The sequence below is a fragment of the Hyperoodon ampullatus genome (genome assembly GCF_949752795.1).
Source record: "Hyperoodon ampullatus genome assembly, chromosome: 18".
NCBI lineage: Eukaryota > Metazoa > Chordata > Mammalia > Artiodactyla > Ziphiidae > Hyperoodon > Hyperoodon ampullatus.
In genome coordinates this window covers 35,083,356-35,100,373 of record NC_136931.1, presented here as the reverse complement: position 1 = coordinate 35,100,373, position 17,018 = coordinate 35,083,356, and the positions used below count along the sequence as shown (strand labels likewise).

General features: G+C 53.2%; 1 protein-coding gene across 1 annotated transcript in view; it reads right to left on the bottom strand.

The window, feature by feature from the left end:
* ZNF423 (zinc finger protein 423) overlaps positions 1-17,018 on the bottom strand; it is a 339,930-nt gene that overhangs the window by 179,089 nt on the left and 143,823 nt on the right. The window lies entirely within an intron of this gene.

The following is a 17,018-nucleotide window of genomic DNA, read 5'->3' as shown; positions in this document are numbered from 1 at the left end:
TCCCAGAATGCCCTCTCTGCTGGGCCAATGACCAGCAGCAGGGGCAGCCTGCCATCTCACCACTCCATGGTGCCATCAGCCGGGACTGGACATGTGGAAACTCGGGAGCCTGGCTGCCACGGCCTCCGCCACCATGGCTGCCATCGCCCCACCCCCCCTCCAGCTGCCTTTGCGCCTGCTGCCACCGCTGCTCATTTCCAGGCAAATGTTCTAGTTAATTAAAACACACCCAAGTGCTCACACGCACATGAAGCCAAGCTACAAAATCTGCTCTACCCAACAGCAGCTTCTCTTCTCCAGCCTGGGATCCATACAGGCAAGGGAGGTTTCCAAAGCTGTTGCTATTGGCATCAAGGCTTTGCTTGTACGATCCTACTGGGCACACACACTTGCACGCAAGGCATGTGCAGGTGCACACGTGTTCGTGCACACATACATTCATGGCTGCTCCACACAAATGTGTGTGCAGGTATACGACACACATATACCTATGTACGTGAGCACGCACACAGTCACATATACATGCACACATACCCCAGTGCTCCCTCCTCCAGGAAGTCTTCTCCAGCTACATTGGCCCTCCAGCTTATAACATCAGCCACAGTTAGTAAATAAACACTCAGAGCAGGAGGGAATGAGAATGAACTGATAAATGAATCGATTGATCGTTGATGCCGAGAGCCATCGGGAACAGCACAGCTCTGGCCCCGAGTCCCGTTTGGGTGCCCTCTGGATCAGGAGACTACACTAAATTCCCCAGGGAATGGAAAGTGCAGGAAGGTGCGACCTCCTGCCCTTCCACTTACACTGCGGAGCTCTGCCAGGCACTCACCGGGATCTGTGCACATGCATGTGAGTGTGCACCTGTGACGTGTACTGTGCATGTGACCAGAAAACTCACCTTCCCAGATCTGGACATCCATAACAACCAGGCGCTGGCAAGAGAGAGATCTGACCATCAAGGCCAGGAGATGGAAAGCAATTCCCTTCAGTGGGATCCGGCTCCCAGAAAGGAAGCAAGAGTATCTGGCGATCCATGGGACTTCCTGGCATTCTGGGCCTAAAATGGGTACATAGCCGTCACAAGGCAGGTGACTCCAGATGACAAAACAGCCAGGATGAAGCAGCTAACAATCCTGCCCCAGCAAGCCTTTCTAGCACATTCCAAGTCCACCAAGACCACCTTGCTGGTAGGAACCAGGAACAATCATGTTCTTGATGAGGGTTTGACAGTCATGCAAGATTCGGCCACTTAGAGCCCTGGATGAGGCCCAGCAAGGATTTCTGTTCACAGAGATGGGGGCAGCTGTGCTGGGTACCTCAAATCACATCGCATAGACCATCTAACTCATGCCGTGGGGCTGGCGAAGCTCTCTGCAGAGAGCAAAAGACATGGCTTTTGAAAGGATGCTTGGAAAGGAGTGAAGACAGTGGCCCAGCAGTCACCTCAGTCACCCACTCAAAATATGGTCCTGGACCAGCAGCTAGGCATCATCTGGGAGTTTATGAGGAATGCAGAATTCCGGGCCCCACCTGGACCCACTGAATCAGAATCTGCATTTTAGCACATTCCACTGGTAACTGTGGTTATCTAAGAATGAAATGAAAATATACTTCTTCCTTTGAATTTATGTGTTTTATTTTTCAAACAGCAACTAAGTTGTCAGGACGTAAATGCTTGTTATTTGCACCTGACTCTTTGAACAAAGGGAGCTATTAGGTATTTCTTTTGGCTTAGGGGTGCCCTGAAAACAATTACAGATACTAAGGCATGTGCAACCAAGAAAGTTGGGAGCCTCTGATGTTTGTATGAGGTGTGGTCTGGGTGACAGGGACACAGCAGAGAAGAAGGCAAAGTCCTGCCTTCATGGGGTTCAAAGTCTGGTGGGGGTGATGGACAGTAACAGGGTAATCAAATGATCCTATGAGATGTTAGGTAACCAGAAGTGAACCAAAAAAATAAAGCAGAGTGAGGTAGCATGTGTGAGCCCTGCCTTCCTGCTCTGTTCCCTCCATGTCACCATGTCCCCATGCCAGACACCTTTCCTCTCTCTCTTCTCACGCCTACACAGCTCATCACCAAGTCCTGTCCATCCTGCATTCAGCCAGGTCTCAAATCTGCCCACCACCTCCCTAGTTTGCTGCCATCACTTGAGTCCAAGCCACCATGGCTGGCAGGTTGCTCGGTTGTTCGGTGGTTCGGTTGGTTGCTTAGTTGCTTGGTTCGGACCACTGCGTTGGCCCCTAACAAGCTTCCCCACGTCCAGTCCAATCCAGACACAGATCTCGAGGGCTCTTTGCAGAGCACAGATCTACTCACATCACCGCCCTGCTTAAAATCCCCTTGAGACCTTCCCATTGCTCCAAGTCAAGTCCCAAATCTGCCCCACAGGCCCAAAGTCATCTTTCCCTTGGTCAACACACAACTTCTCCAACCTTGGAATCGGATTGGACCCGCCATCCTCATTTCTTTTTCCATATTGATTTTCACCTAGTACCTGCTTTTTATCCACAGTAACCACTGAAAGCCCAGCTTTGCAAAGATGTGATGTCATCAAAAAGGAATATAGAGTGATCTAATGTTGAAATGGTGGGCAACCTCAAGCTAATAGCTCACATCATGTCCAACAGATGTTGAGTATTGCTGTGTTCCCTTGAAAATTTAAAATACGTCACAAAACTCTTGACAGATTAGCTGTGCCTTAGCGCACAGTTTGGGGAGACCAACTTATTGAATGAATGGATGGATGAATAAATGAATGAGGTGCATTATGAGAATCTGATATGAGACACAAAATTCAATCCTCACTCCATACAAATGTTCACAGATGCCTGTGAATACTGGTTCAAGAACACCACCCCCAGCTGCTTCAGAGCCCACTGGCTCTCCCTCTGGGTCTCAGTCTTCTCAGCAGTATTCAGGTAAGGAGCCATCAGTATACAGGTCAGGAGCCATCAGTATGCAGGTCTGGAGCCATCTTTCATTTGTAAAAGCACAACCTTTAAGCCAGACAAGTGCCAGTGTCCATCAAGGTCAGTGGGGCGAGACAGGGAGAAATAATTTTCCAAGAAATGTTCATGTCCTCAGCTCCAAGGAACCTCAGAGTTGGGACAACAGGCCTATCCAGTGAGAAAGACAAAAGGCTCCCCAGATTTTGAGAGTCAGGGGTTCAGGCCTCAGGTGAGCGAAGCAGAAAAACCACGTGGGGGACTTGGTACAAGTAGGAAGGGAGGCGAATAACGAAGGGCGGGTTTGGGGGAAACGACCATGCACAAAAGGCCTCCTTTGTCTTGAGCAGTGGCAGCAGCTGCGCTAGCTTGGGGAAAATGAAATCCACCAGCATTCAGACTAAGCCGTTCCCAAGTTTAAGTGGAAAAGAGACATGGGTTCTCTTTCGGCACCTTCTTTCCCCCTGGGCAGCAGAGCTTTTGTGCTTTTGAGGGTGGAGAGAGGGAAGAAAAAACTCGTGTATATTAACATTGTCAAGTTCACGTCAGCGACAGACATCATAAAGCAAACGGGGCAGATTTACAAACCTTGGTGTTGGAAGGACGGACGGGGAGATTGAAGGGCAGGGTGCGTGCAGCAAAGCAGAGTCTAATGAGACCTCAGACCAGATCCTTTCACCGCAGATGTCAGGGACCTCAAAGTGACGGCTCCCCGGCCCGGCGTGCAGTGAGAGAAGCCCGTGGGCACGCCCAACCCCATGGCCTCTGCCACCACCTGCAAGTGCCTGCCTACGGTTCCTGAAGGTTGTGAGGGTCGTGAGCTGGGCCTTCTGGCCTCCACACGTTGTCAGAATCCTTTCTGTACCCAACACAGCACCCCCCCAGCACCCCCTCCATCTCTGCCCACAGCTCTCTCCTCCTTTCCCCCCCGCCCCCTCCATTCCCCTCCAGTTTCTCAAGGTGGGGGACCACTTCCTCTTCCCTTGTCTGCCTGCTTTCATCCCATGTCCTTTCCTCTTCACCCGCAGAGGGTCTGTCCCACCTCCCTGCCTGCTCCCCCCCACCCATTCCCTTATCCTGCCCCTCCTTCTCTCCATCACCCTTCCCCACCCCACTCCCAGGGCCCCTCTCTCCACCAAGGAGAAAGGAGCCAGGGAACGGACGGGGCTGCTGGGGCTCGCTGCGAGCTCACGGGGCTGGCCGAGCACATCCGATCCCACCTGCTCAGGGGCGAAGGCTGGGCCGGTGCACAGAAGGCCCAGCCACAGGGAACAGCCTAGGGCTGCCAGAGCCTCCCAGGCCATACGTGCCCAGCCAGGGTCTGGAGCAACAGCGAGGCCTGAGAATCCCCCTCCCCTCCCTCTGTAGCTACTGCCCCGGCCTGGAATCCCAGGAGGGGCATTGCATCTGGCCAGAACAGAATTTCTGACAGATGGGATGTCGCTGAGCATGGCAGGAGGGCCTGAGAGATGGGAGGAGAAGAGAGAGCCAGGCTTATGGGGGTGCTGAGCTGGCGGAAGCCATAGGGGTTGGTCATGGACAGCATGAACTCTGAGAGAGGGTGGCCAGGCTCAAATCCCAACTCCATCGCCTCCTGGCTGCGTGGCCTTGGGCAAATTAGAACTTCTCTGGGCCTCAGTTTCCTCATCTGGAAAATGGGAATGAGGTCACGATGCCCACCCCACAGGGATGTGGTGATGGTGAGATGAGATGTTGTATGTCATAAGCGCTCCATAAACAGCAGTTATTACGTTGTAATGACAATGATTACAGCTGTGCCCAGCGCTGGTGGCTCTGAGTAGGTGTTAGGACTTCAGCACAGTGGCCATCTAGGAAACACCCCCACCCGGGACTCCCATCCCAGGATCCCGACCCCGGCATGTGTCAGGCAAGGGAGGGTCAGGGCTGAGGACGCACCCAACAGCTTGTCTACCCGCTTCTGACCCTGATAAGGAAGGGGCCCCTCTCCAGGCTACAGAGCTTTAGTGCCCGGAGGACCAGGGAATCTCCCTGGCCATCCATCTGTATTCTCCAATTATAATCTTGTGGACAGGACCAGAGGGGTGCTGCCCAGCGCCTGCCACTAACTTTGCTATCTGACTTCTGGCTCAACAGTACTGACTGGGCTCTCCCGTGTGCCCCCACTGGAGTAGTGAGTGGTGGTCTCGGCCGAGGTGGCCCCTCACGGAGCTGACCATGTCATGCGGGAGACAGACAATGATCAGAAAATTACACCAAATACATGTAAAACCTGTTTCACTTACTGCACGCTTATTTTAAAGCTGGGGTGAGAGCTACAAGGAAGAACTTAGCATAAGTAGTATATTCTTATACTTAATACTCATTCTTAACATAAGTACATTCCTTCTTTGGAATCCCAAATCTTGGAGTTTCAGAGGTGGGGGAGATCCACCATCATCTTTAGACAGGGAAACTGATGCCCAGGGGACAAAGGGCCAAGTTCACTCACAGCCACCCAGTGGCAACCCAGGGCTAGAACTCAGTTCTCCTGACCCCAGACTCAGAGTTCTTTCCTCTCCGCCACAAGGCACACTGAAAACAGTCCCCTCGAGGAGACCAGGGTCCAAAAGGAAACTCGGAAGAAGAAAGGCCTCCTGTGAAATTCCAATGTGCCAGGCATGACGCCAGCACTTTATCCACACCTCATGCTGGATCCTCACGTGGTCGCTAGGAGCAGCTGTACGGACCACGGACTCTGGAGGCAGGTGAGACCATGAACTCACTGGGCAAAGGCGCAGAGTATGTTAGGTCCCCGCAGGTTGTAATCCTGCAATCCCACGTGTGCATGGATAAGGACCAAGAGAAAGGACGTAAACAGGAAAATAGGGTGTTTTGAAAAAAAAATCCTCGTTATCCAAATTCTACTAACTGCTGTCTTTGATTCATCTATTGAGTTCTCAGGTTGTCAAACTATAATAACATGGCCAGATATAGCAGGGATAATTAGATTCTCGAACTGCCGTGGGGAAAATCAAGGGGACATTTATAAACTATCATGAGGAAGTTCATGCCATTCATTAGCCCAAAGGTTGGATGGTGAGAGAATAGGGCAGGGATGAAAAGACCCCAGGCTACGAGCCAGAAAGCCATCTTACGTAGTGGTACATATGCCTCCCCATTGCCAGCTCAGACCCGGTCGCATTTCGCTTGGAAAGCCTGCTTCCAGGACGAGGATGAAGAAAGGGGAAGCTGAGTCCCCCAAGGTGACACCAGGTTCCTCGACCCCAAGCAGCAAATCTAGGGGAGCCGTCCTGGACCGACAGTAGAAATCCAGGTCCTGAGGAGTATGGAGCCCACCTGGGAGCCCTGTCTTCCCAGAAGAACCCCCTATGCAGAAGTCCTCCCCAACCTGAACCGCTTCTAGGCCCCTCCATCCAGGCTAAGCAGGAACCACTCACCCCCGTCCAACCCAGCTGCAAGCGGGAGCTGCCGAAGACAGGGGGTCATAAATGAACAGGCCCTGTCAGGCGGGGGTGTCTGAGGGCTGGCCGCCAGGCTCTGCACACACCAGGCAAAGAGATTTGTGGACGGCAGGTGGAAATATACAGCCCTCCCACGTCAGCCCAGAAAGGCAGGGGCACACGCGCCATGCACACAGCTGCTGGCCATCCAGAGGATTTACAACGGAACAACGATGCTGGACAGGCTACCTCCATCTGGGCATCAGGCAGCCCAGCCAGGTACGCAAGCCCAAAGGCTGGCAGGGGGTCTCCCTCCAGAAGGTAGAGAAGGTGGAGCTCAGGGAAAATCTTCAAGGATCGGGCAGCTGCCAATCCCAACATGTATTAACTGCTCTGCGGTCTCACAGAGCTGGTCCCCTCACCATAGGCTAGGTGTGTGACAGGGCCGGGTGGGCCCAGCTGGGGATGGTGCAGGGGACGCCCTGTCCTCACGCAGGGGAGGGGTGTCTTCGGGGCTGAACAGCAGCCAGGCTGGGGCTCCTCGAGCTCGAGCCCCACTGTCCTCACCAGATTTGCCCAGGCCCCTACCCAGCCCAGGGCTGTCAGAACAGGGGAAGGATTTCTCCACTCAATTCATTCTTCCTCCAGGCCTCCCCACTTCGGGGAAGACCTCTCTGCTCACCTCGATACCCAAGCCAGAAAGCCGTGGGTCATCCTGGCACCACACTCCCTTGCCGCCAATACTGAATCCATCTCCTAGTCCTGTCAATTTCGCCACCAAAACGAACAGCTCTCCAACTCGCCCTCTGCTCTCCACCCCCACTGCCTGCGCCATCCCCTCGGCTTCCCCGCCCAGCCCACACCCACCCTCCTCAGAGCAATCCAAAGAGAAAATCTGATGATGCTGAGACCCCCCCCAGAGCTCCACCTTGGCCCACGAGGCCCTGGAGGGCCTGGTCCCCACAGTGCACCCCCTTGCTCAGCAGGCTCCCAAGACTGCCTGCTGACAGCCCCCCAATTTGCCAAAAAGCCTCCTGCCTTGGGGTCTTTGAACACTCTCTGGACTACCATCCCCCATTATTTCTATTCATCATTCCACCTTCATTTTCTTTTTCTTTCTTTAAATTAATTTTTATTGGAGTATAGTTGTTTTACATCATTTTCAACATCAGTTACTGGGAAAAGCCTTTGCTTGTCTCGCACGCCTTACACTCTTCCTTCCGGATATATATCCTCTGATGATATATGTAGTTATGCGGGGATTTGTCAATTGTCCTTCTCCCCATGACCCACTGTATGGCCAGCGCCCAGCACATAGCCTGGCACACGGTAGGCACTCAATAAATATCTAGTGAAGCATCCAGTGCGTGAAAATCCTGGTATCCTGGAGCCTGGGGTAGATGGGCAGGAAGGTTGGCCTCAGACCTTCCCAGGAATGAACCATTAGCACCGCCCAAAGGACGAGGCAGTTCTCACAGGGACCTGTCCCCGTGGCGGCAGGATGGGTCCATGCCCTCATGAACACCAAGCATTCAGTGGAGGTGACAGGTGGCCTCAGACATCAGGTGCAGAACTCTTCCAGCCCAGCAGAATTCATTGCCAGGAAGGCCTTTGCGTCCACCTAGGAGCTGCTCGCTTTCGGGTCACGGGCCTTCCCAGTCTGCCCCAGGCAGGGGCTGCAGAGCACGGGCCCTCCGGACCCTCCTGCTGCCCCCCGCCTTGCTCTGGCAGCCCAGGGACCCCCTCACTCCCTCCACACGCAGAGCTTTCCCAGCTCCCAACCACTGCCAGCACTGTCCTCTGACCAAGAAAGTCTTCTTCCTTCTCATCTCTTCTGAGAGATTGCCCCTCAAGACCCGAATTTCTGGCTTCTCATGGAAATCTGGAAGCTTGGGCAACCCCAGATCCAGCCTCCAGCAAGGCAGCTGATGACAGGAACTGAGGAGCGGCTGTTCCCCTTAGCAGGCACGTGATCTCCATCACCCAGCCCCACCCCGGCCCTCACCTGCCTGACCCCTAGCATCATCTGAGCCTGTGGTTCCTGCAGCAGCCACGCACATCCCCATCACAGACCTGGACCACGGGCTTCTAATCACCAAGGCCTCGTCCTCTCACTTCTGTCCATCCCACAGGGCCCTCTGCCGGGAGGTCCTCCAAGTTTGCTCAGGAGATGAGGGTCAGGAAAGGACGTGCAAACGGATCAGACTCTGACACCCGCCCCTCTGCCTCCCACCTCCCGTCATCTGGCCAGACGTCTCCATTTTATCCCGGCTACCTGAGTTACCAGTTCACATACCTCCTGCTGTGGCCTGTCCCTTATAGTTTATTAACATCCACTAATAAACAGTGTGCAGGCCTCCCACGATGCCGCCAAGAAAAGCCCGGCTCTGCGCGCTGAGCCTTCCCTGTCCTGCTTGCTCTCGGCACATCTTTGGCCATAAGGGAACAATTAGGAAAAACTCCCTTCAGGTTATATTTAGAAAGGGGTGGAGGGGAAAGGCTTCCTCTAGTAATTTTCATTCAGTTGCACACGACTGCCTGTCCCCACCTACCCCCAGGCCAGCACCACGGGGCAGGCAACCGCCTCTCCCCAAACATGGGTTAAAATCAAGCCCAGCCTCTGCCAGGCCCTGATTATGCCCGCGTTTAAAAATAAGATGTGAAAGATGCATTATGTAAGACCTGTAACACTCTCCTGCCCACCTCCGACTCTGGAATCAAAGATCATCGTTTCTGCCATCAAAAAAGAATGAAAGAAAGGCAGGAACAATGAAAATAGCCGCCCAACATGAGCCAGATCAAAGACGTGGGCACAGAAAATGAGGAACCAGGGGGGCCTTTAATTACTGCCTGCATCCTCCGAGTCATGTGGCGAGAGGGGAGAAGAAAAGTTTTGAAGGCCACCAGGTTCCATCCTGCTGCGGCTCCTGTTTCCACCGCCAGCACCAGTTCCCGACAAACTCACGCCTTTCATTTTCCTCCCTTTTTTCCCTCCTTTTTCTCTGCCCCCCACATGCCAGACAGGACTCCCAGACTCCCCAGTGCTCGCCGTCCACCAGCAGCGAGAGCTCAAAGGGGCTCCTCGGAGACCCCGAAGAGGGGACGCAGCCCCCCCCACCCCGCCTCGGAAGGCTGGAGGCCGGGTGGGCTCAGCCCCCAGCAGCAGAGGGGCTCAGGGAGGGACCCCGGGACCCACCATGGGAGCCGTTGCCGCAGACCACACCGACTTTTTTTTTTTTTTTTTTTTTTTTGCAAGTCTCCCTGGTTGAGAGGAGAAAAAAAACTCTTCAAATTCACATTGGGCAGGGCTCCGTGGGGCAGCAGATCAAACCTGAGGACCGGCTGTTTGAGCTCAGCGGCAGAAAAAAGGATTGCCCAGGGACTGAGCTTAAGTAGAAGCTGGATTAAACTTCAAACGCAAACTCCCCCTTTTTCTACACAGCAGACAGTCATGGCTAATATTGCAATATGGACTCAGAAAATGCATTACAAATAACTTACTCTGGACCCGGACTTGGGCCTTTTGTATCAAGGGGAGGAGCCAGGGAGATAATTGCAACAGAAAAGACACATGGGAGCCCGCCCTCTTGCTTGGTGGAGGGAAGTCCGTCAGTTTGGGGCCCAGGAGGCTGACAGCCGGTCTGCATTCAAAGATGCCTTGCTGGCCAGCCAGGCGGCTCCCCCGGAGGCTGGATGAGGCTTGGGTCTTCCCCACGTATGAGAATCCAGGTATATTTCATAGATGAAGAAATGCCAGGACAGGGTGGCAAAAGCACTGACACTCTTAAAGCATGTACTCAAACAATGGGGTATAATTGTGTTCTTCACGTGATAAATGAGTGACTCACTGAAACAGAAAAAAACTTACAGATTCACAGGTGATGTGGATGGGAGCAGAAGACAGGTTTAAGTTGTAGGATTTTCTTCTTTCAACACCTTCAGGGTAGCCCTGTGGCCCCTGGGGGGTCGGGAGCCTGGCGATGGCTGGGCTCCAGACACCAGGATGAGCCTGTGCTGGGCTGGGACAGGCCAGCCCTAACTGGGCTCCTGCAGCCAGCACCCCGAGGGACCTCCTGGCTGTGAAAGCAGGTACAAAATGAGGACCTGGAGGCCTGGGTGCAGGATGAGGGGCATTTGTTCCTGTTCGTGGGTGGTGGCTCAGGACACGGGTCCCAGATGGTATTGTATAATAAAGAATTTGGGCAAGGATACGCTGCTTTCCTAGAGTATTTTCAGAAATTCCCAAAGCCCACCTCCCTAGGATGACTCCTCCCTGTCGCCTGCAGGGGTTCGGAGGTGCCCACCATATCAGTGAGATGGAGAAGACCCGGTACCTCTCCCTTCACTCCAGAGCGCCCTGGAAGAGGCCAGTAGTCCCTAAGAGTGAGCTACCTCCATGTGGCACACAGGGGGGTCCCAAAGGCATGTGGCACCACTGCTGACATCTTCACATAACTTTACAAAGGGCAGCAACAGGCTAGGATGTCACCAGAGGAGGTGGCCAGCTAGAGATGGGTCTGTGAGGAGCAGCTGGGAAGGCTGTCCTTCCCCAGACAGAAAAACCAGGGCGGGTCCTCCCTCACAATGGCCACATCTCTGGACCCACAAGGCCCCACAGGCTCCTGGGGCAGTGATCCAGCTCGGCCACAAGTGATCACAGCTCAGCCTCAAGAGCCAAAGGCTTGTGGGTGGCACCTCTCCAGGGTCCACCCAGGCACTGCAGCCTGGGCTGCTTCGTGCGGGTCCACCCACCACCCACCAGGGAAAGCTCCCTCATCTACACACCTTACCCCACCCCCTCTGATCCCTTTGGGGTGTCCTGTTCCAGGCCAAAGGAAACAGAACCACCATTCACTGACTGCAGCCCCAGTGTGCCAGGTGGTCTGCTGGCCCTTCACACACACAACCCCTCTGAATCCCCCATCACCATGCAAGTGAGGCTTCAACGGCCCCATTTCACAGAGGGGTAAATTAAGGCTCATAAATAGGTTAAGTGCTAAAGATCGCAGACTTTGGGCAGAGAAAGAATTTGAACACAAGACTGTCAAGATCTAAATCATCTGCTTTTTTTTCCATGGTGTGGCCTCATCTCCCAAAGATTCTTCAGAGCTGCCACCCCATCACTATTAGAGGGGTGGGACAGGGAGGGTGGGAGGGAGACTCAAGAGGGAGGGGATTTGGGGATATATGTTTACGTATAGCTGATTCGCTCTGTTATACAGCAGAAACTAACACACCATTGTAAAGCAATTACACTCCAATAAAGATGTTAAAAATAATAATAATGATGATGATGATGATGATAATAAATACCTCTCATGAAAAGGGGCTTCCCTGGTGGCGCAGTGGTTGAGAGTCCGCCTGCCGATGCAGGGGACACGGGTTCGTGCCCCGGTCCGGGAAGATCCCACATGCCGTGGAGCGGCTGGGCATGTGAGCCATGGCCGCTGAGCCTGCGCGTCCGGAGCCTGTGCTCCACAACGGGAGAGGCCACAACAGTGAGAGGCCCGCGTACCACAAAAAAAGAAAAAAAAAAAGAAAAGGGGCAGCCCAGAGAGGTTCTGGAGGAGGCAGCAATGAGGTAGTGTTGGGATAAGCAAATGATTTATTCATGCCCCCAACAGAACTCCTGGCAGCGCCAGTCGGAAGCCGTGCCCCTCCCCAGCCCAGGCACATGGACAGCAGCACGAAGCAGCTTTCCCAATGAGAACGGGGCTTGGAGGAGAGGGAGGTGGAGACTGAAACAAGGAGGCCCAGAGAACGGGCCTCTCTGCCTCCCTGCCAGAGCACAGGACGTGTCAGCCACCAACTTGCAAAGGAGGAAAATGGAAAATCAGGGAAGCTTCCTCCCCACGCTCTCCACAGCCCAAGACTGAATTGTGTGCCAGGTCCAGACCCGGAGAAGGCCCAGCAGAACTACAACCAGCTGTGGCCTGGGAGAGCAGCCCAGGTCCACCCTCCCCAGCACGGCCCGGCTAGAGACGGCAGGCTGCAGGGGCGGGGCAGGGGACGCCAGACAGGGGCCAGGAGGGCTTCGGGCAAACTTAATGAACTGCTGCCGGCCAGTTCCTGTCTTGCCAGACGCAGCCCCTGGGGAGTGTGTGGAGACAGGAGGGGCCCCCTCCTCCAGAAGCCAAAGGCTCCAGCCTGAGGCACAGGTATCTGATCAGGGCCATTGATCACTTCCTTCTCGGAAGCAGACCCACTGCTGTTGAACTTTGGGGCTCTGGTCACCAGGAGGGGGCCTGCAGTGGCTGTTCCTTACTGGGGAAGGATCTGGCAAGATCAGGACAGGGACGTCCCTCAGAAAGGAGTGAACACAGCCCATAAAGATATCCTCTGGGTTGATCCACGTACGTATTAAGAGTATGTACTATGGGGCTCCCCTGGTGGCGCAGTGGTTGAGAGTCCGCCTGCCGATGCAGGGGACATGGGTTCGTGCCCCGGTCCGGGAGGATCCCACATGCCGTGGAGCGGCTGGGCCCGTGAGCCATGGCCGCCGAGCCTGCGCGTCCGGAGCCTGTGCTCTGCGGCGGGAGAGGCCACAACAGTGAGAGGCCCGCGTACCGCAAAAACAAGCAAACAAACAACAAGAAAAAGGCGCATGTACTACAAAGAGAAACTCTAGTCTACCAGGGCCCTTGACCTCTCGGCAATTTCTGGTCTCTGAAATTTCCAACTTGTACAAAGAAAATCAGCCACCTTCTGGGTCTCTCCCAGCTGGGAAGACGCTTGAGTGTGTGCAAACATTTCCTCCGTGGGAAAGCACAACTCGGTGGCCAAGAACTTAGGATCTGTGGTCAGACAGGCATGGTGTTCCACCAGGCCCTGGCGCATCTTGGCTGGGTGAGCTTGAGCCAGCTACTGAACATCTCTGGGCCTCAGTTTCTCGATAGGTAAAAATAAAGGATCCTCAAAGGACAGCTCTAAGAGAAACGTTGAGGGTATTAAAAGATGGGGCATCTGAGAAGGGGTCGGCAGGGTGCCTGGCACGAGGTAAGTGTCGGTAAGGAGCCTTGGGATGATTATGGGCTCAAAGACAGGCACAGACTAATTGCTTCGTTTCTCCTGATGCTAAGGAACCAGGCCCTGCTGCCCCACTGCCCCATTTCTTATGCAGAGCGCACTTCACGTGTGAGTAGCCCCACCCATGAGCCGGAAGGGAGAAAATGAAAGGTTTTCTCCTTCCCCATCCTCCCCTCCTTTGGAATCCCGGCAGGCACCCCTGGAGCACAGAGCTAGGGGAAGCGATCCAGCAAGACCACAGCCAGGCCCAAGACTCACAAGGAAGCAAGCCCCAGTGGGCTAGGGAACAGGATCCACTGGACCCGGTGATGCTCACCAAAAACCAACACCTGGACGCACCCTCTCCCAGCCAGAGCGGAGAAGACCTGAAGCCACGCCATCCATCTTGCTGGCAGCAAGCACAGAAGCTAAGGGGACCAGGCACACAGTGGGGAAGGCTCCAGAAAGGGACAAGGAGGGGGCTGAGCAAGGCTAAACTCCTAGGGTATACAACCCCTGACAGGTGGTGGATGCCCACCCACTGGCAACGTGCCAGATGAAAGGCGACTTTCCGATTTTTAGCACATTTTCACATCTATTCTCTTTATGCACTCTCTCTGCAGAAGATATTATTGTCCATGCTGCTTACATGGGAAACAAAGAATTATTAAAGACACCTCAGCCCTGTGCCCATAGCCTAGCACTGTGTCTGGCACATAGTAAGTGCCTAATAAACATTTCTTGAATAAATGAGCAAAAAATAATCATAGAGGGGCTTCCCTGGTGGCGCATGGTTGAGAGTCTGCCTGACAATGCAGGGGACACGGGTTCGAGCCCTGGTCTGGGAAGATCCCGCATGTCGCGGAGCAACTGGCCCCGTGAGCCACAATTACTGAGCCTGCACATCTGGAGCCTGTGCTCCGCAACGAGAGAGGCCGCGATAGTGAGAGGCCCACGCACCGCGATGAGGAGTGGCCCCCACTTGCCGCAACTAGAGAAAGCCCTCGCACAGAAACGAAGAGCCAACACAGCCATAAATTAATTAATTAATTAATTGGTTGATTAATTAATTAATTAATTTTTTTTTTTAAAGGCAAAATTCCTTTAAAAAAAAAATAATCATAGAATCCCTCTGCGAGTTCCCTTATGGGACAGAGACTATGATTTATTTACTTCTTATCTGAGTGCAAGAGCGTTAATGAATAAGAGAGTGAATGAAAACAGTAATAGCTAACATTTATTTAAGTGCCTACTATGTGCCAAGCCAAGCACTGTTCTGAATGCTTTATATGGGTTAACTCATTTGATTCTCATAACAACCCTATGAGGCATGTGTACTATTGTAGGTTCCATTTTACAGATGAGGAAACGAGGCCCGGAGAAGTAAGTAACTTGCCCAACATCACACAGTAAGTAAGAAGCAGAACTGCGGTTAGAACTCAGGCAGCTGGGCTCCAGAGCCTGTGCAATGCATGAAAGAAGTTCAAAGGATGCTTACTGATGACTGAAGTGGGGTGATCCAGGCGTTTTAGCCTGTCCAGGACCCATGCCCACCTTCTGTAAGAACAGCCCTGTCTTCCTTGAGCAAACACCCCTGCTATGTGATTCAGGTACCTCAGGCCTGGCCAAATAGCACTGCATCCCCCAGACCCAGAGACTGGTTTGTGGATGGGCACATGACCAATCTGGGCCAATCAGAGTGAACCCTGAGACTTTCTTACACGGCAGGAAAGAGATGTTCTACCTCAGCAAGCAGGACATGAGGAGGATGTGAGCTCTGCGGGAAGGGGGATGAACTTCCCCTCTCAGGAAGAACCTGGCTGAGAATGAGGCCAACAAGAGGAAAGCAGAGATGAAAATACATGAGCCATGCCTGAAGGTTTATCCCGAAGCCAGTTTGAGATGTGCCTCCATTTCTTGTGACGAATGCCATGGTTCAGTTCAATGGCCCCATTTTGTATATGAGGGCTCAGAACAAGTTGGTGACTTGGTCAAAGTCACACAGTGAGTTAGTATGAAGGCCAAGGCTACAGTCAACTCTCACGGGCACCCCTCTGCCAGTGTCCACTGCATTGTTCCTCCAGATCTGTCTGACACGGGAATCCCACCCTGTTCATTTCTGTGGACTCCTGTTATGAGCATAGGGAATAAGGATGCTTAATATATGAAGGAGGGAGGGAATGGAGAAGGGAGAAGGGGAGATGACTAAACTCCTGAGGTCCAGGACTCCTCTTATCCGTCTCGGCATCACCACGTGCCTGGCAGAGAGTGCGTTCCATTGAGTGGAACAGTGGGTGCCCGTCACAAAGGACAAGTCTTCATTCTGCCAAATGGCTACGGAAAGGGTCCCACTAAAGCTGACTGAGAGGGGCATTTTCAATAGGATTTGATTGTAAAACTCCCAACTGCACATAGGATTTTCTACCTGCAGCCACTTCTCAGAGCACTTTTTTGCCCACATGGCGAAGACAACCAATCTCTGCTCCTCCACCGACGGGATGGCAGACTGTGCTACCTTTGGCGGGCCTTTCCTTTCTGTCTCTTTATACCCCATGCGTTCCCAAGGGTTCAATACCCTACACCTTCCCCTCCCACAAAGGGCACTCCACACACAGGACCCACGATGGCCTCTGAGGGAAGGGAGGGCCTCCCCCCGGGCCTCATCCGTCCGGGAAGGACTCTGATGCTTTCTGGCCAGGGCAGGTACCTGGGCCACAGCAAGGGTAAAGGGAGCGAGGCAGCCAACTTTTGGCTACTCCTAAGAGCTACCTGGGGTAGTGTTAGGAGGGCCTCGGGAAACCCTTGTATTTCCAAGATACAAAATATGGTCCAGTATCGAGTGAAGAAGTGAGTCTCTGCAATTCAGCAAAAGCTGGCAAAATACACCCAGCACCTGCCCGCAGCCCCACACCTGCTGAAGACGGAGAGTGTGGCCCTCAGAGGCACCTCTGGCTCCCATACCCATACGCCACTCACCTGTGGCTCGTACCCCGGCCCTTCCCCTCCCTGGACCCCCTTCCCCAACTCTACACCAGGCAGGTCAGACTAATTATCCCTCAGCAACCCTACAGGGTTTTCTTTTGCTTGGTCATGAAGCAAAAAGAGCACTGGCTCTGGAGTCGAGATTATCTGGACTGGAATCCAGGCCGGAGAACTTTAACAAGAGCACCAGCTCTTGTTTCTTGTGTGCTTACTGTGCACGCTCCAGACCCTCGACGCAGATTTCAATGCATCCTCCCAACACTCGCATGAGGTAGGGACTATTATTAGCCCCATTTTACAGATGAGGAAACTGAGGCATGGAGCTGTTCAGTAAATTAGTAAGAGTCACAGAGTTTGCAAGTGGTGGAGCTGTGTGATCTCTGGCAGGCTTGCTTTGTTTATTTATTATATTTGATATATACGATAAATAATAAATACATATTTGTTTTTTAATAAATAACTATAATAATAAATATTATATTTATTATTTATCCTCTTAGTGTCGCAGTGGACTCATCTGTAAAATGGGACCAAATGCCCAACTCTCAGTGTCACTGTGAGAATTTAAAGCAAGCAGGAAAAGAGCCAAGCGTTGTACCCCAGAAACTGCTCTTTCCCTCCCTCCCTCCCACTTGAAAGACACAGATGCTCATACCTGCT